Genomic DNA, 26,822 nt, shown 5'->3' on the forward strand with positions numbered 1-26,822 from the left:
GGCCACTATTTATAGGATAAAAGTGAGCTCAGTCGACGGCTCAAAATGGCAGTTTGATCTCCTGTTTAATGCTGACTCTAGCCGGTTGCTTAGCCGACTGCTGGGCCTTCAGTTATGGCCAACTGCTTAATGATTGGTGTTTGGCGGGCGACTGGGTTTGTTGAGCCGCTAGCATAAGGCGAGAATCCTGGAAAGTCATTAATCTGGTCAGACGCTCCTTCCATTTCTTCATTAGCCAGCGACTGAAGATTCTCAATCGACAGTTGGAGTTCAAATCTTGGCAGGCTTTTTGTCTTGATTGAAGACGACGACTGTTTTTTGGATGCCAACTTGCATGTATGATTCTAGTTGGCGGCTGAATTCTTGACTTTATGTTGACTTTCTCGTTTTCTTGTATTAAATTTGAAAGGACCCGTTCATATACATTATAAACGATTCACAATAGTTGATTACATCGCAAGGTATTTGACCTCTATATGATACGTTTTACAAACATTGCATTCGTTTTTAAAAGACAAACTTTCTTTACATCAAAAATTGACGGCATGCATACCATTTCATATTACATCCAACTATAATTGACTTAATATTAATCTTGATGAACTCAACGACTCGAATGCAACGTCTTTCAAAGTATGTCATGAATGACTCCAAGTAATATTCTTAAAGTGAGCTAATGCACAGCGGAAGATTTCTTTAATACCTGAGAATAAACATGCTTTAAAGTGTCAACCAAAAGGTTGGTGAGTTCATTAGTTTATCATAATCAATCATTTCTGTAATAGTAATAGACCACAAGATTTCATATACATAAACGTTTTAATAAAAATATTCTAAGTGGTTGAGCACTTGGTAACCATACTTAACATTTAATCAACGTCGCATATTCCCTTTATTATGAAATCTCACTACACTGTACCAAGTGTAGTCACTGAAACGAAGTACTGTGCAACCGTTGAATACTGGTCGTCCAGTCCGGTTGGGGTTGTCAGGCCCGATAGATCTATCAACAGGATTCGCGTTTACAATACCGCATGTAAATGGTAGTTACCAAGCTATTAGGGAAAAATATGCAAAGTGGTACAACTCAACGTAGAATATGTTTTTAGTACTTGTGTCCATTTCGTAAAACAGTTATAAAACAGTGCATGTATTCTCAACCCAAAAATATATATAAAAAGGGAGTAATGAAACTCACAATACTGTATTTCGTAGCAATTATGTATATGACGGCACTGAACAAGTGCAGGGTTTGTCTCGGATTCACGAACCTATATTAAGTATATATATTTATATGTTGGTCAATATCTAGGTCAAGTCGTAGTGTATATCAATCCTAATGCTCGAAACCGACATGCAAAAGTCAACAAAAGTCAACTTGACCCAAAATGACTTCCAAAATCTATACATGTTTATTATATAACTTATATATAGTCGTTTTATATATTTAAATATATTTATCAGATCTTATTATACTAAATAATACAAGTCATTTATTAATAAATAAAAATTTATATTAAAATTCATATATGATAAAAATATACTTTTATATATCTCAAGTAATAAAATTTATAAAATTCACTTAATATCATAAAAATATAGTGGTATGTATTATTAATGTAATTATATTACGTGTGGTAAAATATCTTTGTACGCATATTTATTTGATAAAATAATATTGATAATAATAATAATGATAAAAATAATAAAATGATAGTTTCAATAAAAATATTAATTTTTAGTAATAAAGATAATTTTAGTAATAACATCAACTGATAACAATTATAATAATCGTTTTAATAATAATATTAAAATTAATGATAATTCAGTTGACCATATCTTTTAATCCGTTCATCGAAACCACACGATTTCTAAATGAAAAATTATTAATTTTTCTTTAGCTTTCCAACGACATGCATATCATATACCTTATCTCAGTAGCATATGTATCAAATTCGTGATTTATCATAAACTATTTAACGACGAAACTAAGCATACAAACATGCATAATCATATATACTCGAGCACTAGTCAGGGATACACTATTAATATATAAAAGATAAGATATGAATGCTCACGTATCAATATTGTGATTCAATATTGCAGGAAAGTACGTAGACGCAACGAAAATGATAAACATTAGGTTGATCTCACGAGCAATACCCTCGAACAATACCCATAACCTCCATAGCTATAACCCATAATTTCCTTAGCTCTATCCCGTTTGAAAACTTATTTTGAAATCGTCTGAATATAACTCCGTCGTAGTATTTTATGTATACTAATAATATCTTGAAATAATACTAAGTAAATATATATATGTAATTCGATTGAGAGAGTTTAGAGAAATATATTTTCAAGTTTCTATGAAATAATGAAACCTACTGAATTCTATTTATAATATATTTTTGAATTATTAAAGTGAATTATTAAAGTATGAATTATTAAAGTGAATTATTAAAGTATGAATTATTAAAGTGAATTATTAAAGTATGAATTATTAAAGTGAATTATTAAAGTGAATTATTAAAGTATGAATTATTAAAGTGAATTATTAAAGTGAATTATTAAAGTGAATTATTAAAGTTAAAGTAAAGTAAAAGTAAAGTAAAGGTAAAATTAAAGTATAGTAAAAGTATAAAACTATGTACGTATAATACGCGTATAAATATATTTAATATTAATTTAAATCGTTATATCATAAAACATTTTAGAAAAGTAGAATTATATATATTCATAATAGGTTTCAAATTTTTAAATTACAGTCTGTTGGTGAAGCATGGGATAAAGTCCAAAGGTTAAATAAACGTATGAAATCATCTTAATGAAAAATTTCGAGTTACTTAACTTGTCGATATCCAGCATCTAAGTTATTTACACTCCACGTTCTTACTTTCATATTAAATAAAATGAAGGTTAACATAGTTATCTTATCAAGGTCACGAGGAAAATATTATAAAACATGCCTTGAAAATTAAACAGGAATTTCCACTAACCCTTGTCTAGTTCCCGTTAATTGACACATTTGTTCTTACTTATAAATTACTTTACCATTTTCTGAATATTGTCAAAAAGAATAGATTTCTTAAATCACAGTGGACCTCATAACATTGGCCCGTAATCATATCATAATGTAATTGATAATTCAATCATTTGATATTATCTCTTAATTCTGTCGATAAATATATCGAAACAAATACGTTCATGTAAGGTATCATATATCTAATACTTTGTTAATGTTTTCAGTTAATATTATATATTATATTTACATATCTATATACACATAATTGTTCATGAATCGTCGAACACGGTCAAAGGGTAATTGATTACATGAATGTAGTTCCAAACTTTTTGAGATTCAACATTAAAATTCTGCTTATCGTGTCGGAAACATATAAAGGTTAAGTTTAAATTTGGTCGAAAATTTCCGGGTCGTCACAGTACCTACCCGTTAAAGAAATTTCGTCCCGAAATTTGATCGAGGTCGTCATGGCTAACCATAAAAATGTTTTCATGACGGATATGTGTTGATAGATAGGATTTTATTACCATAGAGTAATATGGATAAAATGATCCGATTACTCGAAGCGTATGAGTGAAGCTATCACAAAATAGTGGAATGAGGAAAATAAGTTTCGTCATAATTTTTGACGTAGTCATGGTTGAATTCTGGAATTCAAGGGATTCAAAAAAAAATCTTGGAAATCTATAAGATCTGTTTCTTCGAGATTTAAGGAAATTAGGATCTCTTTAATTAAATACGATGATCTGTCCCGATTACTACGTCTGATATTTCCATTATATATTTACCTTTTCCATTCCATTAGTTTTTATCACTTCTATACTCAATTCCAATTTCAAAAGATTGCGAAAATGCTTAATTCAGTTCTAATCCTTGTCCTTATCCTTACTATCGCAACAATCATTCTCCTTTTCCAACTTCCACCGGAGGAATCTGTTTTCTTCTACTTCGCCCTTGGGGTTATAGTGTTTTTAATTCTCACGTGTCTTTATGTTGCGATAAACATTGATATACATGGTTTGTAATTTATGTGTTGTTATTGGACTTTATATTCTCCCTTACATTTCAGAGTTTCATACTTTTGTTGTCTCTTCCCGGCTTTAAGTCAAGCGAATAATGGTTCAGAATTAGTAGGTATGAAGTTTTGGATGAACATAGTTAATGTTCTAAGAAGGAAATCGTAATGGTAAGATCTTGATTTGGCAAATTACCAGAATATCCGGAAAGATAGAACTATCAAGAAGATATGTTCTTAATATGTTTGGAGATTTGGTAGAATGTAAGAGTCGTGTAAATGACACATGATGACGGTATGTTCTGTGAATCATCATGTTCCATTAGAAACTCAGCATAAATTACTGTAATATAATCACGTTGATCAAGTGTCATTATATTATACTAACTCATGCTTCAGTTCCCAACACTACTTCAAAACATTCATATTTGAATTTTTTCAGAATTTAGAAACTAACACAGTTTCTTTTATGTTGCAGATATTATGGAGAGATAAATGATCTCAGATAAGAATAGTTGTGAAAATATCTCCAGAAATATGGAGAATATGTATAATGAGAGATACGAAGATATCTTATAATATTTAAGATAAGATGATGATGAAGAATAAGGTCCGCAAAGGTTTAGAGTCAGGAGCAAGGTATTCGTTAATGACTTCGTCAGAAACAGAATCATCAAGATTCTTTAAATACAGACTTTGGTCCTTGTATTTGTCCTTGGTCTCCTTCACGGTCTGCTCAATCCATTGTTCAATATCAACTCTTCTCTTTTTTCTGGGCTTTACCAACACATTATTCCTTGTCATCAAACTTTTGACTGTTAAAGTCGTTTACAGTTTCTGCTGCTTCATTAGCATTTCGAGAACTAATTCACAGTTTGAGATGTTTTTCAGAAACTTCACATTCGAAGTGTGTAAGTTTAGGAGATAGACGTTATATGTATATATAACTATTGAAGTAGAAACGCTGCGAGATTTCAAAATAGTGATTGCTGATTTTCAGTAATTGGTATGGCAATTCTTGTTACAAGATGCGGATGAGTAAAAGATGGAGTTTCAATGAATAAGTATAGTGACTTTTCGGAGAGGTTTAAGTCGAAGGTTAATGAAGTTGTTGATAAGTTTACTGCTAATGTGGTGAGATATGAAAGGTTCCCCAGTAACGATGGTGAAAGGGCAGCGTATCTATCGAAGTTATAATAAAATTAGTTTTACTGAAAAGTCGAAGTTGACTTGTTGGAGCTGTGACAAAATTGGCTACTTTGAAAAGAATCGTAAGGTTGTTTTTGCTAATAAATGCTAAAGAATTCAACGCGGGTACGTGTTAAACTATGACTTTGGGTTCGAGAGTTTTTCAGGTACAAGACTTCGGGTAATGTGTGATTGGATCATCATCTCGATTGTTCCTTATTTGAAGTGTCTTCCAAAATTTCGAAGCGTTTTAAATGCAGCTTGTCATTATCAATATCCAAAGGATAAATTCGTCATGAATCTCGATTGATTCTCGTATCCTTTTGAGTGTTACAATTAAAAGTGATGTTCTATCACAGTTTTGAAGTCAAAGTATAGCTTTGAAAAAATGTAAGGATCTAAGAGTGATGGTTTTGCTTATATCTCGAGTTGCATTCTGAGATTTCAAAAATCAGAATAGGTGATTGAATTTGAATGAGTATGATTGTTTTGATTTCTTATAAAAGAAGGTATACTGTTGTGAAAATAGGGAGTATAGTTGATGATTTACTGAATTAGAATCGAAGAATGTAATATATTAATTGTGCATTTGTATATCTCTCAGGTATTACCTACCCGTTAAAAAAAATGTCACAATTAATATTTTGAACAAGAATTTTTCATTACAGTCTTTATGAAAATATATGTATGTATATTTTCTTCAGATGTAATACAGATTTAATGAGTTAATATCATATTAAGCTCATTTGATTTTCGACTTGGATTAGTAAAGAATAATCTCTAAAACATTAGAGATTACATAATCTTCGCGGAGTATTTCGCTAATGTAATCAATACTTCAATATTTATTCTTATAGATATTTCCTTAGTGAATTATGCTGATGCTCATAGAACTCTTGCTAACTTCACAAGATACGAATGTTGTTTTTCAGTAAGTTTCGAGTACATTGAAGATGAAAGTGTAAAATCAAACATGTTATTGAATGATACACTTGGTTTATTATGAAACCGAATTCATTTAATTGAATCAAAGATTGTAGTTACGATGGTTAGGTTGTTAATGAAGGATGTACATCATAGCATATTAGTAATATGAATTTAACTGAGTAGTATCTACCCTTTTCAATTCATATTCAATAGCTTAGTACGAAAGATTTTTATAGTTTCAGCATTCATATATATATATAATTTCTTCAGAAGAATGAGTTAATACTTCATAACTCGTTGATACAAAATACTCGTTTTTGATCAATGATGACGTCCACGGCGATTCTTGAACTGACGGAACTTGTGATGTTATAGGTGCTGCTAGTGCTGATGATGCTGACAGTACTGACGGTGATGGTGGTGCTGACGATATTGTTGATGCTGATGATACTGCTGGTAACTGCTGGTGATGCTTGTATAGCAAGTCTAGCTTGTAAATCACTCACCATTCTTGTCAGGGTTTCGATTCTTCTCCCTATCATCTCTATCTATTCTACTCATCTAATTTATGGATAAGGCTGAAATAGATAATCCCTAAGACTTTAGAGATTACATTATCACCGCAGGATGTTTCTCGAATGAAGTTATGAATCAATACCTCATTGTTTGTTGTTGTTGGTATTCCTTAATATCTATAGTGCGTGTGATGTTGATATCTGAGGTACAGATTGTGATGTTGAGGCGTGTGATGCGGATGTGATTGTTGGTGGTGGTACTGATCCTGTTGATGTTGATGGTGGTGGTGCTGTTGATGCCGGTGATGCTGCTGAAGCTTGTGGTATTGAGGCTTGCGATGTGGATGTTACTGGCGATATTGTTTATGCTGCTTATGGTGTTTGTAATCCTTGCACCATGTGTTCCAAAGCTACTACTCGGGCGTGAAGTTCGTTAATTTCTGCTAGTACACCGGGATGATTGGCGGTTGGAACGAGCGGATGAATAAGATTCGCAATATGGGATAGTATATAATCATGACGAGATACTCTAGCCATGAGTGAGAAAATGGTGTCTCGAACAGGTTCGCCGGTAAGTGCTTCAGGTTCATCGCCAAGAGGGCAATGTGGTGGATGGAAGGGATCACCTTCTTCTTGTCTCCAATGGTTGAGTTGACTACGGACCCATCCCCAATTCATCCAAAATAGATGATGGGAAATTGGTTGATCCATTCCGGTGATGCTACTTTCGGAGCTCAGGTAGATATCCATATCGGAATAGCTGTCGAAATCTGAGGAATTCGAACTGGTTGAGGGATCCATCTCGTAGGATCAGGGAAAGAATTTTTGGTATGAAATAGATTGTAGAATTTAGATTTGGTATTCTTTAATTACATAATTTGTATATGTATATATAATGTCAAAATTCCGTAAATTACGGAGAATCTTTGAAAAGATGTCAGTCAAAGTTCACAGTAATAGATGTGCAAAGATAAGAATTTGTCTATACACTATTATGCAATAAATGTAGGAAAACGCGTCTAGACTTAAGATGATAAGCAGGTAATTTTCTAAGGATGATAAGTAGATAATTTTCGACTAGAATTGATAAGCAAACTTTTTGACATGCAGACACGGTCGAAGTTCAGACTCACTAATGCATCTTAACAACTATCAGTTAGACACACTAATGCAAAACCTGGTTCGCTAAGACCACTGCTCTGATACCAACTGAAAGGACCCGTTCATATATATTATAAACGATTCACAATAGTTGATTACATCGCAAGGTATTTGACCTCTATATGATACGTTTTACAAACATTGCATTCGTTTTTAAAAGACAAACTTTCTTTACATCAAAAATTGACGGCATGCATACCATTTCATATTACATCCAACTATAATTGACTTAATATTAATCTTGATGAACTCAACGACTCGAATGCAACGTCTTTCAAAGTATGTCATGAATGACTCCAAGTAATATCCTTAAAGTGAGCTAATGCACAGCAGAAGATTTCTTTAATACCTGAGAATAAACATGCTTTAAAGTGTCAACCAAAAGGTTGGTGAGTTCATTAGTTTATCATAATCAATCATTTCCGTAATAGTAATAGACCACAAGATTTCATATACATAAACGTTTTAATAAAAATATTCTAAGTGGTTGAGCACTTGGTAACCATACTTAACATTTAATCAACGTCGCATATTCCCTTTATTATGAAATCTCACTACACTGTACCAAGTGTAGTCACTGAAACGAAGTACTGTGCAACCGTTGAATACTGGTCGTCCAGTCCGGTTGGGGTTGTCAGGCCCGATAGATCTATCAACAGGATTCACGTTTACAATACCGCATGTAAATGGTAGTTACCAAGCTATTAGGGAAAAATATGCAAAGTGTTACAACTCAACGTAGAATATGTTTTTAGTACTTGTGTCCATTTCGTAAAACAGTTATAAAACAGTGCATGTATTCTCAACCCAAAAATATATATAAAAAGGGAGTAATGAAACTCACAATACTGTATTTCGTAGCAATTATGTATATGACGGCACTGAACAAGTGCAGGGTTTGTCTCGGATTCACGAACCTATATTAAGTATATATATTTATATGTTGGTCAATATCTATCTAACAATTTAGGTCAAGTCGTAGTGTATCACAATTCTAATGCTCGAGACCGACATGCAAAAGTGAACAAAAGTCAACTTGACCCAAAATGACTTCCAAAATCTATACATGTTTATTATATAACTTATATATAGTCGTTTTATATATTTAAATATATTTATCAGATCTTATTATACTAAATAATACAAGTCATTTATTAATAAATAAAAATTTATATTAAAATTCATATATGATAAAAATATACTTTTATATATCTCAAGTAATAAAATTTATAAAATTCACTTAATATCATAAAAATATAGTGGTATGTATTATTAATGTAATTATATTACGTGTGGTAAAATATCTTTGTACGCATATTTATTTGATAAAATAATATTGATAATAATAATAATGATAAAAATAATAAAATGATAGTTTCAATAAAAATATTAATTTTTAGTAATAAAGATAATTTTAGTAATAACATCAACTGATAACAATTATAATAATCGTTTTAATAATAATATTAAAATTAATGATAATTCAGTTGACCATATCTTTTAATCCGTTCATCGAAACCACACGATTTCTAAATGAAAAATTATTAATTTTTCTTTAGCTTTCCAACGACATGCATATCATATACCTTATCTCAGTAGCATATGTATCAAATTCGTGATTTATCATAAACTATTTAACGACGAAACTAAGCATACAAACATGCATAATCATATATACTCGAGCACTAGTCAGGGATACACTATTAATATATAAAAGATAAGATATGAATGCTCACGTATCAATATTGTGATTCAATATTGCAGGAAAGTACGTAGACGCAACGAAAATGATAAACGTTAGGTTGATCTCACGAGCAATACCCTCGAACAATACCCATAACCTCCATAGCTATAACCCATAATTTCCTTAGCTCTATCCCGTTTGAAAACTTATTTTGAAATCGTCTGAATATAACTCCGTCGTAGTATTTTATGTATACTAATAATATCTTGAAATAATACTAAGTAAATATATATATATGTAATTCGATTGAGAGAGTTTAGAGAAATATATTTTCAAGTTTCTATGAAATAATGAAACCTACTGAATTCTATTTATAATATATTTTTGAATTATTAAAGTGAATTATTAAAGTATGAATTATTAAAGTAAATTATTAAAGTATGAATTATTAAAGTGAATTATTAAAGTGAATTATTAAAGTATGAATTATTAAAGTGAATTATTAAAGTATGAATTATTAAAGTGAATTATTAAAGTGAATTATTAAAGTGAATTATTAAAGTTAAAGTAAAGTAAAAGTAAAGTAAAGATAAAGTTAATGTATAGTAAAAGTATAAAACTATGTACGTATAATACGCGTATAAATATATTTAATATTAATTTAAATCGTTATATCATAAAACATTTTAGAAAAGTAGAATTATATATATTCATAATAGGTTTCAAGTTTTTAAATTACAGTCTGTTGGTGAAGCATGGGATAAAGTCCAAAGGTTAAATAAACGTATGAAATCATCTTAATGAAAAATGTCGAGTTACTTAACTTGTCGATATCCAACATCTAAGTTATTTACACTCCACGTTCTTACTTTCATATTAAATAAAATGAAGGTTAACATAGTTATCTTATCAAGGTCACGAGGAAAATATTATAAAACATGCCTTGAAAATTAAACAGGTATTTCCACTAACCCTTGTTTAGTTTCCGTTAATTGACACATTTGTTCTTACTTATAAATCACTTTACCATTTTCTGAATATTGTAAAAAAGAATAGATTTCTTAAATCACAGTGGACCTCATAACATTGGCCCGTAATCATATCATAATGTATCTGATAATTCAATCATTTGATATTATCTCTTAATTCTGTCGATAAATATATTGAAACAAATACGTTCATGTAAAGTATCATATATCTAATACCTTGTTAATGTTTTCAGTTAATATTATATATTATATATACATATCTATATACACATAATTGTTCGTGAATCGTCGAACACGGTCAAAGGGTAATTGATTACATGAATGTAGTTCCAAACTTTTTGAGATTCAACATTAAAATTCTGCTTATCGTGTCGGAAACATATAAAGGTTAAGTTTAAATTTGGTCGAAAATTTCCGGGTCGTCACATAATTGGCCTTTTATTTGTTTATTTGCTTATTTTCTCACCAAAGACGTTAGTAGACCCAAATACATAAAATATGCAACAATTACACATAAAAGGCTACTTTTGTGTGGAAAAATGGGAAGATACGGCCTAAAAGCATTGTAAAAGAAGGTATAATTTGGGACGTATAATGGAAGTTTGAGAGTTCAAGAATCCGGGGTCCGTTCAAACTTCAAGCGGGTATATATGTAAGTTTTGGGTTAGTGTGTCCCATGGGCGTGTGGTGGTAATGTATGTATGTATGTATGTATGTATGTATGTATGTATGTATGTATGTATGTATGTATGTATGTATGTATGTATGTATGTATGTATGTATGTATGTGTTGGGAAATTACGGTACGACTAATTCCCACCACCCAGCTCAACAATAATAGTAAAGAAATTAGAACAATACACAACACAAGATTTAACGTGGAAACTCCAAAACATGAGAAAAACTACCGGCCCCCAAAGAGAGAAATACACTATATCACAAATTGTTACAATGATATAGACGACTCTCTTAAGCCAACTACACTCTCCAAAATATTTAACTAATACAACTCTCAAACAAGGGTAAGAAAGAAAGAAATAATCAAATACTTAAAGTGTATTGATTGGTGCAATTTGGAATGAAGACTTAACTCCTCTTTTATAAACAAGCAAGTCCCCTCCAACTTTTTCCTCCCACCTATGTGGGATAACATCCTTCACAAATACTATGCAACCATATCCAATTCTTCTAACCAAAACTATATCCAACAAATCTCCACCTTTTGGATAGAAGAAGATAACCATGCTTCCATATTGCAAGGATAACCGATGTAGACGCTTCCTCGATGACAACTTCAAGATCCTCATCTTCATGCCGTTGACATTATCTCCCAAGAGACAAAACTTGCATCTTCATCGAACATTGTCAAGACCCGACAATCATTGTCATAATAGACAATCATAACTCTAAACAGAATTATCATACCCCACCATAAAGAGTATCACACTTAGAATATCACATTCCAAGCATTTCACCTCGGTACATGTTGTATAACCAGCTGAACAGTTATGGTGCAACTTCCTGTTTGGCTTTCCCAGGAAGTTTCATCAGCTACAACATCAGTTTCCAGCACACAACCTGCACCAATGCCCAACCAGTGCCCATGTACAATTGTGGAATCGCTAACGAACATCCCTTTCCATGGTGGCGTGGACACACCATGAGGATGACGTGACTTCAGAAGAATTCGTCACTCTCCGTAACGATGGAGACAATGTTAGCATCTTTGGAGCCATTTGCCGGATTAGCTCCACCTGGACAATTAAACCTTACATGCCCAGTCTTCCCGCACTTCCAGCATCTCAGATTCTTTCTAGAGTTTCTCTTCTGCCTATCCGAACACAACAGTACCGTAGCTTCTGATGACGAGACTCCGTTACCTTCCAATCTTTTCTCCTCGGATAGGAGCTTGCTAGTAACATCTTCAAACTTCAACGTTTCTTTCCCGTACATTAGAATAGGTGTCATGTGCTCATAGGACGATGATAAAGATAATATCAACCTCAAAGCTTTATCTTCATAATCCATTTTAACTTCAATAGCCTCCAGTTCCGAAACAATACCTTTAAGAATACTTAGATGATCTGAAATCTTTGAACCGCCATCCATACGCAGAGTATGAAATTGTTCTTTAAGACACAACCGATTTGAGATGCCCTTGCCCTGGTACAACTGCTCTAGTTTAACCCAAAGCTCATTTGCCGTTGATAACCCGTGCACATTTGCAAGTACGTTCTTTGCAAGACACAAACGAATCGCACTTGCCGCCCTCAAATCCATATCATCCCATTCTTCTTCATCGAACTTCTTGCTAGAATCACTGCCGGAAACAAGGGTGGGTTTACCCTTCAAAGCCTTGTGTAAAACGGACTGAATCAACACATCCTTGACTTGAACTTGCCACAAGTCAAAATTGATCATCCCATCAAATTTCTCTACATCAAACCTCATCGGACTGAACTTCGACATCGTATCCGTATTCTAAGAACAACACTTTCTCTGATTTTGCCCACGTTTCAACTGGCCAACAGATGTAGTGGAGTGGCGCACAGGATCCGTGACACCACTTACTCCGAATCAGAAAAAATATTGTCAAACCAGATACCCTATACGATCAATAGAACTTGTTTCTGATGTGGACGATCCACTCCCGTGGCAACCACAGAGCATACTCCGACTCCTATAACCGAGACCCCCCGTCAAACCTGACGCTCTGATACCAGTTGTTGGGATATTATGGCCTCACTAATTCCCACCATCCAGCTCAACAATAATAGTAAAGAAATAAGAACAATACACAACACAAGATTTAACGTGAAAACTCCAAAACAGGAGAAAAACCACCGGCCCTCAAAGAGAGAAATACACTATATCACAAATTGTTACAATGATATAGACGACTCTCTTAAGCCAACTACACTCTCCAAAATATTTAACTAATACAACTCTCAAACAAGGGTAAGAAAGAAAGAAATAATAAAATACTTAAAGTGTATTGATTGGTGCAATTTGAAATGAAGACTTAACCCCTCTTTTATAACCAAGCAAATCTCCTCCAACTTTTTCCTCCCACCTATGTGGATAACATCTTTCACAAATACTATGCAACAATATCCAATTCTTCTGACCAAAACTATATCCAACAGTATGTATGTATGTATGTATACACATACATAGAGAGTCGTCTCATTAATTTAGAAGACCTTGTTTGAGATATAGAATGAGTCGTTATAAAAATTAAACTTTTCATCACAAGTGAAATTTAATATTAGCAAAAGTAATCCGCAAACTAAAAATTCTCAAAGAAACCACATCAAAGTATTATTCTCAAATTGTTTACATCTCATTATACCTTTAACTATTATTTAAATAAAGCGACAACCTGGACATTTTTGAAAGCAAAGTTTTTGAAACTCTTTATATTCAATACGCTCCAATATATCATTATCAATGGTTATTAACATCAATTTGTTCGACTCTTAATTAAATTATTAAATAATCGATGCATGCACATGAGTTAAAACTTAATACATTTTAATTAACATGATTTGCACATATTCTTTTTTTTACTTCTGAATCTATGATATAGTCTCCAACTTTTCTTTTACTTGGCAAAATTATTATTTTAGGATTGATGTTTTTTTTTTGTTCGATAACTGAAAGTATAGTATATAGCTCTTCCATATTTTGGGCATTTTTAAAATTTTAGGTCCTCTCCTATTGTCCCACTTACGCATTCTCTAAAACACTCCGGTATATACACGCGTCTCGTGTGATGGAAGTTGTACAAAAAAAAATTCAAATTATTGCAATGTTTATAATTTATTTTGTTTTTGTTTTTCCAAAAAATTATTAATATATAAAAACTAATAAAGAGCAACTCATTAAAATAATAAGAGGGTCAAGGATTACAATCAAAACTATATTTGAAATTTATTGATCGACTTAAAGTTTTCTATTTAATTGATATATGTTAAAAAATTGAAAATAGTAAGAGTGATTAGTGAGTAGTGACTGAAGAATGTCGTGGAAAGGCCATATGGAATCACGGAAAGAAGAATTAGTGTTTAAAATCCATTTGTACCTTAGTCAAAATGTCCGATTACAAGTAGTAGACGGTTTCGATACAGACGGTTTTGAAGCTGCCGCCAGATGCATGAACTTATAAATGCGTATTAGTAATTAACTAGTTGTGGAGTCCTCGCTTCGTGTCGGGGGATCCGTTATGAATACGAGTTAAAAAAAAAAGTCTTGATATATTTTGTAAAATAGAATTTTTTTCGACATCTAATATTGAAGGGTTTTTCCTTTTGTGAAAGTTGTTTCTTTTAGCGTTCGGGTTTTTTTTTTAAAATAAAAATAAAAGTTAGTTGATCTATTTTGTAAAAAAGAATGTTTTTCGACATCTTTTGGTAGCATTGAAGGGTTGGTTCTTTTACGAAAGTTGCTTCTTTTATCGTTGGAGGATAATATATATATATATATATATATATATATATATATATATATATATATATATATATATATATATATATATATATATATATATATATATATATATATATATATATATATATATATATATATTGTAGCACAGTAGTGGCCCCTGTGGGTCCAACTGTTTAAGCGCAGCGTACAAGTCCGTAAAACGTGGTTGGTGTTATTATTCAGTATTTTTGGTTGTAGTAATGGGATAAATAATAATTTAGAATTTAGAATATAGGTATAAAGTGGGGGGTTTGATTTGTATTTTAATAGAAGTTAAGGACTTAGTTTTGTGAAAAGCGAAAATTTAAATAGTACTATTCATCCTAATAAGACAAATTTTGTCTATTAAATAATAGTATAATAATTATTTTATTACCTATTATAACGAGTTAAAACTACAAATTAATTGAATATTTTCAATTATGTTATGTATAGACCATATATAGTTCAAAATTACCATTAAGTTATAAATTTTCAAAGTGTGTGTTATTATATAAAAAAATAGGACTGGTTACCTATTGAACCAATATTAATTAATCCTTTTTGTTAAATTTATATTGTTAAAAATAAATGAAACTATTCATAATTAAAGATTTAAAAGAAAATGAATTATAAAAAAGTGTTAAATTTTAACTTAATTTTTTTTTAACTTTATCAAAAAATTACCCCTCTTCATATTACAAGTAAGGATGATAGTAAATTGGATATGAATCGGGTGATCTCATATCTATATTCATATCCATATCCTTTTAACTTTTCTAAATTCATATTATATTCATATCCATTTAAATATAATTCATTCATCTATATATTCATTTTCGTCGGATTAAGTGAGTTAATGGATATTCGTTGTATGTCAAATGGTGTTAAAGATATTCATGTTATTAAATGAAATAATTAAATTATTTTAAACAAATAAAATATAAATGAATTCAATAAAAATCTTATGGAAATTTGTACCACTTTTCCTCAACTGAAAAAAAAATCAGACGGATTTTGGGCGGTATATAGGAAGAAAATCGCATCGATTTTAGGTGGTGAGGAAGAGAATCGCCGGAATGGTGGGAGAGAAATGTTTGGGACAAACCCTACCTGGTAAATATCTATGTAGTAAGCAAAAAAACTAAAATACCATTGAGATTAAAATATAGGTGTGAATAGTGTCGGCCTGTGTTGTAATGATATAATTGTAACATATTACAATTGTAAATAAATATATATTTATTAATTAAAATTATGTGTAATCTCTAAAATTATTAATTAACTATACGTGTTTTGAGCTATTTTTTTATTGTTGTTATAGTAGATTAAGATTAATTTATGATTTATAATTATTTATAGTATATATATATATATATATATATATATACATTGAGTGATAAATGGATATATCTCTAGATGATAAGTTGTCAATCATATTCGATTCGTTAATTTTTCACGTTACCCATATCTATATCCGTTTATCATCTATTTAAATAATTCATATCCATTATATGGATCGGATTGAGTGAATATCCGATGGATCGAACATCCATTCCCATTCCTAATTATAAGTGATCATTATGAAATTACAAGGTTATAAGAAATATCACCAACTTCATTGTCAACCAAGATGTCATGTATGCGCCAAATCATCGGCACCTAAGTTTGACAAAAAGTTATCATGTCAAAACTTTATATTTTTTTTTAAAAACGACACATAAACAATAAATTTATAGTCTACAATAATAGTTTTCCGGTATATAACCTAAATCGAAACAAATATGAAAGTTTATGACTGCTTTATAGCTGTAACTCTATTATATATTATTCTTTCCGTAAATCTCAAAATAATTTTTTGATTTTAACTTTTAAAGTCGTTAGAATTTAATTTTAAATATTTTTATCTGAGTAATATAATATTTAATGAAAATCATATCAAAAAACACGTTTATGTAACATCCAGTTTTTCTCGTACGTATCGAAAGGTACATACTTAATCGTTTGTATGTTTGTAACTCGTTGTTTAGGCGTAATCATGTATAGATATAGATATATGTATGTGTATACTTGATAATGGGTGCATAAGCAAGTCTATATGTGGGTTTTGATAGCGTTAAGTCTTGCGGGACTATAGTTGAAGGTTAGGTGAGAAGAGGAAGCGGGTTTGGATTGTACAAAATTAATTAATGTCGAAATTTGTTTAAGATGGTCGAATTACCCATTCACAGCCTTAGGCCGCGCCGCGACCAAATGGTCCGCGCCGCGGCATATCAAGCAAACCAGGATCAGAACATGGGTTAAGAAGGGTTAATTTCCCCGTTGTTTGTCTCGCCGCGACGATTGGAGCCGCGCCGCGAAATTACTGCCAGACTGGTGCCGGTTTTAGCTCAAATTAAATGACATCAAGGGGCAAATTGGTAATTTTGCATATAAATCTGATGGGAGCATTAAATCCCAACCACCCATCCATTTCATTTATTTTCTTTTATCTTTTCTTTCATTTTCTCTCCCAAAAACTCAACACCCATTTAGATTTAAAGTGAGTTTTGAGAGTGAAGGATTGAGGGTTGATCTTTGGAGCAAGAGTTAAGGTTGTTCCTTGTGTCTCTAGCTACGCGTTGATAGTCTCGGTAAGTTCTAACTCTAAGTTTTGAGTTTTAATTGATTATTGACTAGGGTTTTGGTTACTAGAGACTTGTATGACCCATTTGGGGGTAAAATGGGTGAATTTGGGTTATGTTGTTGTTATGAAACCCTAATAACCATGATCTAGGGTTTGGTCTAATGAAATGGAGTTTGTAGGTGTTAATGGTGTTGTCAAGCATTAAACACTTGACCAAATGTTAATGAAGTAGTAAATAGGTCATGTTTGACAAATTTGGATGGCAAGTGTGAAAATGGGTCAAAAGTGTACTAGTTGACCTTATTTGGGTAAAATGGGTATGAAATGCCATAAGTTGGTGTTAGTTGAAGTTAGTAGACTTTAATTCACTAGCTTTAGTGTCCAAAGTCGAGTCTTGGCCATTTAAGGGCGGTTGTGGTGTGTTTGAGCCATTTAATGTGAATTAGGTCATTAAATGCTCAAGTAGGTGCAATGTGGTTAATTCCACCAGTTGTGTAATTGAATGTGTACTTAATGTATTAGGTAATTTACTTTGAAGCTTGGAAGTGCATAATCACCACCGAAGTGCTAAGGTGAGTGGGATAATTATGTGCGTGCATATATGATGTATTTATTTGTGTAGTATGAGTTGTGAAGTGTCGAGGTGTTAAGACACCACTTCTCATGTGATGGGTGAAGCATCGAGGTGTTAAGATGCCACCTAGGGGTGAAGTGTCGAGGTGTTAAGACACCACTCCGTAGAATAGATGGGTGAAGCATCGAAGTGTTAAAATGCCACTCGGGGTGAAGTATCGAAGTGTTAAGATGCCACCCGTGGGGTTAGTGTACGAGGTGTTAAGTGCACTAATGGTTGTTATGAACTCCGACGGTCCTTAAACACCGTTCCCTTGTTCGATTGGTTAACCATGGTTGTGTGCGGATTGTAGCATATTACATTGTTTAAATAATATGCTATTGTTATGCTAGCTTATGTTGTTGGAAGTTTAGTATTATACTTGCGATGGTATGATTAATTATATTGCTAGTATGTATGCGGGAATGTGTAAGTGATTGCAAGTAAGTAGGTTGTATATGTAAACATATAATTATTGCACTCACTAAGCGTTAGCTTACCCCTCTCGTTGTTCATATTTTTAGATGCAGGTGCGGATAAAGGCAAGGGGGTTGTTGGGCAGTAGGTGTCCCTTGTAGATGTTATGTTGAAGCTTTTGGAAGTTGGCCTACGTTTTGGGTAGTTTAGTCCCAAACCATGCTCAAGGGGTCGTTTGGATTATAAACTATCATTTGTAGTTGGTCAAACTGGTATCACATTCGTTAATGGCCTTTGTGCCTCTTTGTAAACATTAAACTCGTAGTATGTTTTGACGAAACGTGTGGAATGGGTTACATATTTAAGTGGCGCGTAAATGTGTATTTTTTAATAAAAAAAAATTATCGTACGGAGTACGGGTTGGGTTGTTTCAAGTGGTATCAGAGCATGGTCTAAGGGATTTAGGCGACTTGAGATAGGTGCCTAGACTTAGACTTTATTGTGCATGCGCTTTTATGCGGACTTGTAGGACTTTGGGTCTAATCGGGAATTGTTAGTGCTTTGGTTTATGTGAACTAACCTCGTGCTAATTGATTTGTGTTGTGTTTAGCAATCATCAAGTGAGATGGACGTTGTACTAGCAAGTTAATGCGACGTGCTCGCGTAACAATGATTAGCTACCATTGTTACGAGTGCAAATCGTGTCAAACAAGTGATGTACGATGATTGTCGAGCAAGATGGGGTAGTGGGGTGTATATGTATATACATTCGTGTTAAGTTCTTTTGCTTCGTCGTTCAATCCTTTTCGTTTTATAGAATGAAGACGAGAAATGGACCCGATGTCGATAACGGGGGTACGAGTGAGGACGTTGAATTCACGGCCAAGGTTGAGGCCATCTTTAAACGTCAAAAGGCGGAATATCTTGAGGAGATTAAGAAGATGTTTCTAGACTCGATTGACGAGCAATTAGTCAATGTAGTCAATGAGCAAGTCAAGGCCGTCCTTCATGATGATAATATGGGAAGGCGCGACTTTCTCTTTAAGAATTTCAAAGATGCTCAACCACCTATTTTTGAGGGCGAAAGAGACCCGTTAAAGAGTGCCCGGTGAATCTCCGATATGGAGGGGGCCTTTCGAACTTGTGAATGCCCGATTGATAAAAAGACAAGGTACGGTTGTAGCATGCTAAGAGGTGATGCAAAGCTATGGTGGGATGCAAAAATCCAAGTTTATGGCGAGGAACAATGCATGGATTTTACTTGGGATGAGTTCAAAACGGAGTTCTTCCAAGAGTACCGAACTTCGGCTGATCTTACTAGGCTTAAGGACGAGTTGCATTCCTTGAGGCAAGGGTCGATGGATTTGAATACTCTTAAATCCATTTACTTGTCAAAAACTCAATTTTGCCCGGAGTATGTCGGGAATGATAAGATGTTGAAGGAAGACTTTTACCGAATCTTGAATGACAACTATCAAGAAAAGATTAGTGTGAACGTGGTGAAGAGTTTTGATGAGTTGTTTGATATGGCCAAAGGGTTTGAGTCGCTCATCTTGAGAAAGAGTGGCTTCACCTTCGGCAAAAAGAAGTTTGAAGCTATTAGTCATTCGAACTTTTCTAACAAGAAGCATAAGAAGGGCTTCGAGAGTGTTGGTAGTGTTAAGAAGGGTGCTTCCGGTGATTTTACCTATGCTTGCTACAATTGTGGGCAAAGGGGGCACATGGCTCGTGAGTGCCCAAAACAATCATCCACAACCAAGCTCACTTGTTTTAATTGCGGTAAAGAAGGGCATAAGAAGCCGGAGTGTCTCGACTTGCGGGGTGATCATGTTAGGAGGTTAGAGAGGGCGGCGGGCACGACTAAGGGGCGAAATTATTTGATGACCAATGATGAGGCCAAGCATTCCAATGAAGTTGTCTCAGGTACTTTCATGGTTAACTCTAATCCGGCAAGGATATTATTTGATAGCGGTGCTAATTTGTCTTTTGTGTCGCCCCGATTTGTGTCTAAGATTAACAAACCGCTAGCTAAGTTAAGTCATCCGGTAGAAGTTGAAATAGCGGATGGTAAGATGGTGCTAGGGGTTGATGTGTGTAAAGATTGTAATGTCGTGTTTGGTACCGAAATGTTTAAAATCGATCTCATTCCGATGACTTTGGGTGAGTTTGATATTGTTGTTGGTATGGATTGGCTCGATCGTTATAGAGTCGATATTGCATGCCATGAAAAGTTCATTCGTGTCAAGACCCCAAGCGGGGGAGAGTTGATTATTCATGGCAACAAACGAAGAATACTCGTACCATTATGCACTTATGCACGGGCACGACGTTTTCTCAAGAGTGGTGGTATATGTTATCTTACTCATGTAGTTGATACTCGTGATGAGCCACCACTTATTCGTGAAATTCCGGTGGTTAATGAATTTGAAGACGTTTTTCCGGATGAGTTACCGGGTGTTCCGGCGGAAAGACAAGTAGAATTTCGCATTGAGTTGGTTCCGGGAGCTACTCCCATTGCTAAAACTCCTTATCGTTTAGCGCCGACGGAAATGCAAGAGTTGTTAAATCAAACTCAAGAGTTGCTTGAAAAGGGTTTCATTCGACCGAGCTCCTCGCCATGGGGTGCTCCGGTTTTGTTTGTGAAAAAGAAAGATGGAAGTATGCGGATGTGCATCGATTATCGGGAGTTGAACAAAGTGACGATCAAGAATCGCTATCCATTACCTAGGATTTACGATTTGTTTGACCAACTCCAAGGTGCAACGTATTTCTCTAAGATTGACCTACGGTCCGGCTATCATCAAGTGTGGGTCCGTGAGGAAGACATAGAGAAAACGGCTTTTCGAACGCGTTACGGGCATTATGAGTTTGTAGTTATGCCTTTTGGTCTTACGAATGCACCGGCAGCATTCATGGACCTTATGAACCGGGTGTACCAACCTATGTTGGACAAGTCAGTAATTGTGTTCATCGACGACATACTTGTTTATTCTAAGAGTATGAAGGAACATGAGCACCGTTTGCGTGAAGTGCTGAAGACATTACGGAAGGAGAAATTGTATGCTAAATTCTCCAAATGTTAATTTTGGCTAAGGGAAGTCCAATTCCTTGGCCATATTGTGAATCAAGAAGGTATTTAAGTAGATCCGGGGAAGATAGAAACGGTGAAGAGTTGGGGACAACCGACTACGCCTACAGAAATCCGAAGTTTTCTCGGATTGGTCGGTTATTATCGTCGGTTCATCCAAGACTTTTCTAAGATTGCTTCTCCTTTGACTAAATTGACGAGGAAGAACGTAAGATTTAATTGGGAGAACGAGCAAGAAATCGCTTTTCAATTGTTAAAAGAGAAATTGTGTCAAGCTCCGGTGTTAGTGTTGCTGGAAGGGGTAGAAGACATGACGGTTTATTGTGATGCTTCTTTAAATGGGCTCGGGTGTGTTTTGATGCAAAGAGGTAAGGTCATCGCTTACGCCTCTCGACAATTAAAGGAACACGAAAAGAGATACCCGACTCACGATCTTGAATTGGCGACGGTGGTTCCTGCGCTGAAAATTTGGCGCCACTACTTGTATGGTGTCAAGTGTACGACTTATTCGGAACATAAGAGTTTGAAACATCTCTTTACTCAACGAGATTTGAATTATCGTCAACGTAGGTGGATGGATGTGGTAAAGGATTATGATTGTGAGATACTTTACCATCCGGGAAAGGCGAACGTGGTCGCGGACGCATTAAGTCGAAAGAGTCAATATCCGGCGATACGAGTAGGATCGTTACGCATGATTATTACTAACGATTTCCATGTAAAGCTTGGTGAAGTTCAAATAGAAGCGTATGTTCACAACAAGCACGAAGAGCGGATTGTGGGGCAAACGGAGTTCATTACTATGGGCTCGCGTGGTTTGTTGTCGTTTCAAGGAAGAGTGTGGGTACTTAAGATGGGTGGTAACCGACAAGTGCTACTAGATGAAGCACATAAGTCAAAGTATTCCATTCATCCGGGTGCAACAAAGATGTACTATGACTTGAAGAAAGATTATTGGTGGCCCGGTATGAAACGTGATGTGGTTAATGATGTTTGCAGCGGGGTGTACGAAATACTATTATATTTTAGCAGGAAATACTATTAAATACGATACGATTTTACACAAGATATTTATTTATTTAGAGAATGGATATACTTAAACCTTGCTACAACACTTATAGGCAGTGTACCTAATCGTACAGTAGTGTAGTTTTTAGTAAGTCCGGTTCGTTCCACAGGGAAAATCTTTAAACAAAGCTTAACGCTATATTAGTTTACTTTTATAAAAATACAAATATATATATAAGTAATATTATTATTATAAAGGGGGGTTTTTACCGTTTAATGATCGGTTTGTCGATTTTAAAACTTTAGTCGCAGTTAAAACCAAATGTAAAATATTAAAAATAAATACAAGACTTAAATTAAAGCGTAAAGTAAATAACGATAATGAAATTGCGAATAATAAAAGTGCGATAAAATAAACTTGCGATAATTAAAAAGTACGATAATTAAAAGTGCAATTAAATACAATAACAATAAAAAAGCGATAATTAGAAGTGCAATTAAATATAAAATAAAGGAAATTAAATATGAAATAAAAGAATTATGCTTATTTAAACTTCCGTAATCATGATGTTTGACGTGTTGATTTTAGTTTTATGCCCATGGGTTAATTGTCCTTTGTCCTGGATTATTTAATATGTCCGTTTGGTTTTTGTCCATAACAGTCCATCGGTCATAAATATAAAGTGCGAGTATCCTCGTCAAATTATCCTTATACCCGAAGTTAAATATTCCAACTAATTGGGGACTTAAACTGTAACAAGATTTTAATACTTTGTTTAATAATTACACCAGGATGTCGACTGAGTGTAACCCAAGGTTTTAATATTTTGTTATCAATTATGCCAAGTGTCCTTTTACATAATTTTACCCCTGTTTTAATTATTCTAGTGGCTATTAATCCATTCCCGTGTCCGGTTAAATGAACGATTATTCGTACATATAAATACCCCGCCCATCGTGTCCGATTGAGTGTATATGGTAATTTATAGGGATGCCCAATTGTAAATCTTTATATTAACATTAACAAACTATCATTTAGTTAAACAAATATAAAGCCCATTAATAGCCCATAGTCTAATTTCCACAAGTGTCATTCTTTTGTCCAAACCCCAATTATGGTACAAAGCCCAATTACCCAATTTTAGTAATTAGCCCAACATCATGATTACTTCGGATTAAATAAGCATAATAATAACTTAGCTACGAGACATTAAATTAAAAAGGTTGAACATAACTTACAATGATTAAAAATAGCGTAGCGTTACACGGACAGAATTTCGACTTACACCCTTACAACATTCGCTAACATACACTTATTATTAGGATTAAAATTAAAATTAAAATTAAAATTAAAATATAAATATAAATATTTACGTATAGATATAGAGAGGATGGATATATATATATGAGTTTTTGCGACCAGAATTCGTTTGCTTTTATAGGGAGTTTCAGAATTTGGGGCTCCGCGACTCGCGGCATTTTTTGCCTTCAAACTCCGCGAGTCGCGGAGTTTGTAAATACAGCTCACTCCATTTTGGAGTCTTTCTTGCCGACGGATTTTTATTATTTATATAATATATAAATAATTATAAGAATTATTTAAATATTATATTATATTTATGTGCATAGTTGACTTGTAATTTTTAGTCCATTGCGTCGAGCGTTGAGAGTTGACTCTGGTCCCGGTTCCGGATTTTCGAACGTCCTTGCGTACAATTTAATATCTTGTACTTTGCGTTTTGAATCTTGTACTCTTGTAATTTCGAGACGTTTCTTATCAATAATTGGAACCTCTTTGATTGTATTTTGTACTTTTGAGCTTTTTGGTCGTTTGCGTCTTCAATTCGTCGAATCTGTCTTTTGTCTTCACCTTTTATTATTTAAACGAATATAACTTTTAAATAGAACAATTGCAACTAAAAGCTTGTCTTTCTTGAGGAATAATGCTATGAAATATATGTTCGTTTTTAGCATTATCAAATATTCCCACACTTAAGCGTTGCTTGTCCTCAAGCAATATCGTCTTGAAATACTAGAATCACTTCTTTATTCTTCACACTTTGTACATCAGTGATTTCTATACGGCGGTATAAACAATGGTAGTAACGATATGGTTTACAGTCCCACATGACTATAAAAATTTAGATCCATTAAGGAAATTGGATCTTTATGAAAACATTTGATCTTTTGAAAATTAAATCTAGTTTTTACCCTAGATAAGTTTTCAGGAATAACCCTTTACCGGTGTTTGCAAAATATTTTTGTGGGTTTGGTGGGTTTCAGATTTGAAAATTTTAGCTCAAAACTTGCGGTTTTGTGTCACCCACTTGCTAACCTTGTATTTGGAAAGCAACACGTCCAGTTTACTTGTCCCGTATATTACCTTTCGGTAAACTACCGTCCGGTTGTAAAAGAAAGCTTTGAACAAGCAACTGTTAAGGCAATGTCCCCTGACATGCTTTTAATTATGGTCTATAACGTGTCGGACGCAATTACTATCCTTGGTAGGAGCAATAGTAAAGCTCACCCTTATGATTTTTCGGTCTGGCACAAGGTCCTGTCTTTGACCACTATGCAACCACCGTTCTTACGGTTGACACCCGATTTAGTTCAGGTGACCTAATGAATTCCAGGTGAATTCCTAGAATTTTACGTTCAATGGTAATGAACGCATTGAAAATAGGGTTTTCAGAAAACAAATCGGTTTGTAATTTTGATCAAAATATTTTCTCGTTCAAGCTCGAGTTTAGATATCATTGAATTCCATGAGTTTGTAATTCTCAATCTTTACGGTCAATCTCAAGGATTGAGTAATATCAGGCTTAAAAGCTGATTTTTGATCTTTTAAGGAGATTATCCTTTCTGGGGATCTGATTCATTAGTCTTATCCAGCTAATTTGCATGGTGCCCCCCATTTTACGAGATAAATCCTTCTCATGGTTAGGATAAATCTGACCACTTGGCGACCCTGTTTAATGCTGAGGTCCGTGGATTTCCTGCTGATTTTAGTGATGACTTTTTCTAGATTTTTCGTCAACCTACAGCTGGTCTGGACGACAACTTCTTGACCTAAATCAAGAAGCGCGTGTCTTTTTCGGAAGATTTTACTTCCTTTTAATGATGGAATTGATTCATCGTGTAGATCCATCTCTTCTTTTCTTTCATCGGGTAAAACAGTTTAGTTTAGTACAAAGCAAAAGTATTTTCAGTTATTTGTTACAGATATATGTGACATATGTTCAAGATAACTTGGTAAATTTTCCCACACTTGGCTTTTATTTTCCTTTTTATCGTCCTCTATTCCATTTTAAATGAATTTTAACATTTTGGTTTGTTTCTCAATTTATGTCCTTTCTGAGGTAACAATAATTTCGGTGTTAAAACCTAGTTTTATCATTCATAAATATGTATAAACATGATTTTGAGTTCATTTAATTGAAAATTATGAAAAATTTTACTAGAATTGGGTAGTCAGTATATAAGACTAGGGCTGTTCTTTATTATCAGAGAGCACTAGATTCTAATACAACTACTACTTTACTAGTATTTCTAATGGTAACCAAGTGTATAAAGTAAAAATTTTAAAATCCGAAAGAATTTAACCCCTTCCCACACTTAAGATCTTGCAATGCCCTCATTTGCAAGAAATCAGTAACAATTTAAATTATTGAGGGTGATTTGTGTGAAAATGATTAAATTTTTACCAAAGTCTCCAAATATATTGGCGTTTGTTTGCTGAATGATAAATGGTGCACATCATTTGTTCATTCCGTCTTGTTGTTATTTCACATATATTTTGCATCTTGTCGTCAAAATTAGTTGCTTTTGCTGAACTTAATGCCAGTCTTTGAAAATGCGTTGTTTTACCCTGTTGTGTACATAAGATAAACTGCAAACATATATACATATTTTTGAAGTTTGGTATATTACCCCACATTCAAAAATTATTAAAATCTAAGAATAAAAGTTAGAAAATTATAAAAACTATTACAATATTAACATAAGTATTAAACGTATCAACATTACAAATTACAAAATAAATAAAACTAAGTAGACTAGGGATGATACTGATACCAATAGGGGTTCCATGCATAACCATAGG

The sequence above is a fragment of the Rutidosis leptorrhynchoides genome, chromosome 5, assembly GCF_046630445.1.
Source record: "Rutidosis leptorrhynchoides isolate AG116_Rl617_1_P2 chromosome 5, CSIRO_AGI_Rlap_v1, whole genome shotgun sequence".
In the NCBI taxonomy this organism is placed as follows: Eukaryota; Viridiplantae; Streptophyta; class Magnoliopsida; order Asterales; family Asteraceae; genus Rutidosis; species Rutidosis leptorrhynchoides.